Source organism: Styela clava, chromosome 9 (assembly GCF_964204865.1).
Source record: "Styela clava chromosome 9, kaStyClav1.hap1.2, whole genome shotgun sequence".
Taxonomy (NCBI): Eukaryota; Metazoa; Chordata; class Ascidiacea; order Stolidobranchia; family Styelidae; genus Styela; species Styela clava.
Window position 1 is genome coordinate 2,857,130 of NC_135258.1, and position 3,139 is coordinate 2,860,268.

The 3,139-nt window shown below is 33.8% G+C and overlaps 1 long non-coding RNA gene across 1 annotated transcript; it reads right to left on the reverse strand.

Annotated features, from left to right (window-relative positions):
• Positions 1-241: 241 nt before the first annotated feature.
• On the reverse strand, positions 242-2,542 carry LOC144427300 (uncharacterized). Its single transcript, XR_013477860.1, has 2 exons — positions 1,720-2,542; positions 242-1,631 (listed from the first exon to the last, which is right to left on the reverse strand). It is a non-coding gene; the product is annotated as an uncharacterized LOC144427300 (long non-coding RNA).
• Positions 2,543-3,139: the final 597 nt, after the last annotated feature.

Sequence of the window (3,139 nt, forward strand, 5' to 3'; positions counted from 1 at the left end):
CGTCTAGAATAGATCAGTGGTGTCAAACTCATGGGTTTTCGAGAGCCGCATTGCATTTTGAAAATTGTAAAAAGAGCCGCAAACAGTTTTTGATAATGTATACTTAAAAGATATTTTTAAGATAGTTTTAGTTTGTGACATATATTGTGATGCAACTAAACAGTTGGATTAAGTTTTATTATTTTCTTCAATTTCAAATGCAATTACATATTAATATTTGCATTCCACTATTATTGCAACATTTGCAAGTTACAGTATTTATTATAAAAAATCGTAAAATTCTATGTACAACCATCAAAATCATTTTTGAACAAGCTTTGAATAAGGAAAGAATAATACATACACTAAAAATAACTTAATCTAAATATATGAACCTAAAATTAACAAAAATACTACAGTATAAACTCAATGTTTTAATAATTACATTTGTCCTGGCGTTTGGCATCTTTTTTGTGTCACCAGCATACTAAGGCCAGTCTGAAATGATTTTATAGTACCAACTCTAACTAACGAGGCCACATGATCATGGGTTTATCTGGATCTTTACGAATGTTTAATTAATTCCAGTAATGCAAAAAAGTTACTTTTATCATTTCATGTATAGATCAGTAAAAAAACAAATGACAGATTTTTTCGACAAGACATTTCGCACTACATTGCGTGACATAGGATTGCTTGAATTATTATTGATATTGATTTTTAGTAACTAAGTCGTTGTATAATTATATTAATATACAAACACATGGAAATTTTCTGTTCGAAGTTGGTCTTCGAATTTGTCATATTGACTGCTGAGCTTATTGTGTTTTTTGATTGTATTGATGGAAATATGACAAATTAAACAATGTGCTTCAGAATTTTGTGAAGAGCAGAAATGTTACAACTCCCATTTTCTTCGAAAATGCCACCTTCTTCATGTACTTTGCGTTTAATTTAATTAGTCAAGTGTTTTATTCAAGTATTCTTTTGCTAGCTTGATGTGTATTCTTAATTGGGTCAAAATGTGGACAAAAAAAATCAATATTCCAAAACTACTTTCAGTAAATTGTTTTCTGTGTGAATAATCAATTTCACTTTAGAAGGTTTGAAAAATCTATTACATTTAGATAAAAAAAAAAAAACTTCCAAAATACTATTACAATTATTGTTAAACGTTCGAGGGCCGCACTGGAAGTTCTCTGGGGCCGCGAGTTTGAGATCCCTGGTCTAGATTGAAGTTGTTCAAAAAATATATGATAGTATTTTATCATGAATGATGATTATACCCCTTCCGGAATTTCTTATATAGTACTACCAAAAGTTGATGAACCAAATATAACACAGGTGCAGTGAGGTACCCGTAATCCTCATTTCCAAAGCTGTTTTAAGTATGTCTGGCGTGTTTTGTGCCTTTTTACAAATAAGACCGCTTATGCAATCTTACGCTTTGGAATTTTTAGTTATTTTCCTCAAGCCCTGCAGGATGTGGGGGCCATACACAACTCTACCGGAGGGTCAAATGTCTTTGCATGCCTCCATAGGTTGTTTTTCTATTGCAATTTTCTATTTTCAAATGCATTATATTTCTTGGAATCACACTGTCACTGATATGTCGCCAGACTTCTGATATCTCCCCGTCTGCTATAGTTGTCCTGTGAATAAATAATAGGAAATTGAGATTAGACGAATAGTTGAAAGTTTTGCTTTATGTCGGCTTAATTTCTTGATTGATATACTTACTATTTCTGCTATTGCCTCTTGTGCTGCAAGAGTCTCACAATGCTTAGACAGGTTTGTCCACAACTTTCACATCTGAAGAAAGAGAGGAGATTTATTAATTTTCGTTAAGAATAAATAAAGCAGTCTATATGATTCAGAATGGAAAAGCTACTAAATCCAATATCTCATGTTTTATTTAAAAAATATTTTACTGAATTTGGTATATAAACCAACTAATAAAAGGCTTTAGTCAGAAAATTACAAGCATTCGTGGCTCCAAATACTTGAGAAATCAGACTATACAATATAGACCGGTATGAGTGAAATGTTAGGTGAACTTGTTAACACTTTGATTCAATACGCAAATAAAAGTGAATGCGTAATAGTATGTTACAATGAGCAGCAATCAACAATGAGTATATATCCTCACTGGTTAAAAAAATCTAACTGGAGGTGCATGAACTATTTGAAACCATAAGGGGTAAGTAAATATGTAATTTCGGCAAATGGGCAACTACGTACCGTACTGAATTAATAACTTCGTAGTATTTGACAAAGGCTGGCTTTCACACATGTACTTAACAGTGCGATGCCCGGGTGTGATATACAACAATAGTATTCACCTTACTTTTTACCGATTTCTTTTTACCCCAACTTTCAAAAATATTATTAAAATCGACAACAACTGTCAAAGCAGGCACGAACACCATTCGTGCTACGCCTTGAAAGCAGCACACATCCGCTCGTTTTCGTCTCGTCAAGTATGTGCATTGGAGCGTGCTATCGAATACGATCTTCGGACAAAAATGCCGGAGTTGCGCATCATGTTGTTTAATGTCATTGGTCACACTCACATGGCCGCCAGTCTAAGTGAGCAAAATTTTTTGCCCCTGGGCCAAAAACCGTGCCCACCCCTGTTTTATATAGAAATTATTCGAAAATCGAGCACAAAAATTCTTTAACATCACAACATAGGGAAAACCTATAAGGGTTTGGTAGAAGTTTCTGAACTCAGAGTCACGAGTTTAGTCTGAACCCAGAGTCACGAGTTTAGTCTCACTGGTAAAGTTATTTAATTCGGATGACTCGAGCATCGCAACACTGGTAAATGCACCAAAGTCATAGGGCAAAATTTTAAAATGCGCTCCTACTACGCTCGTTTTCTTCACGTTTATAGTAAATATTTTCAATATAGATACCCAACGTGCAATTTACTAACAAAATTGAACAAAAAAAAAGCTTGTCGCTTAATAGCAGTGTGTTAGAACAGTACTTTTCGCGCATTTCTTGGCGCAAATTCGTCAATAATTGCAATAAAATTTGTTTTCTTCGTTACACCTCTCTCTATGCTTAATTAGGCTAGATCACACAACATTTCCGGTCACACTAACTGTTGTACTGCTTAAAAGCGGATATTCATGTAGGTATGTTACAAAAAAAT